Raw genomic sequence first — 412 nt, 5'->3', positions numbered from 1 at the left:
GAAGTCAGGGACAGCATGAAACATCGCTTAAGTCATGAAGACGAGAGAGAGAGAGGGGGGTAGGAAATAAACAAAAGGAAGGGGCATACAGACGTGGCACAGACCCCTGGTGGAAGGGGGAGAGGGGGAGGGAGGGAGAAGGAAGAGGCAGCGGGGGTGCTAGAGATTACATCATCCATATATGAATGTCACGCGCAAAGAAACAGAGAGGGCGAGTGCTGCGTCGCACTACAACAACAGAGGAGACCCTCTCAATAGGGAAAAACTTCAAACAGAGGGGGGAACGCAGAAGAACAGTACGAGGCAGAGCGATGCAAGTGGAGAAAGACTCGGGACGGCAAAGGACTACAGGTAGGGGGAGGGGGGTAGCAGCAGACGGCCTAGAGAGCGCGCACGAAATCATCTCGAATGG

Source organism: Leishmania panamensis, assembly GCF_000755165.1.
Source record: "Leishmania panamensis strain MHOM/PA/94/PSC-1 chromosome 29 sequence".
Lineage (NCBI taxonomy): Eukaryota > Euglenozoa > Kinetoplastea > Trypanosomatida > Trypanosomatidae > Leishmania > Leishmania panamensis.
The sequence above is the reverse complement of the archived record's forward strand: the minus strand, read 5'-3'. Positions refer to the sequence as shown.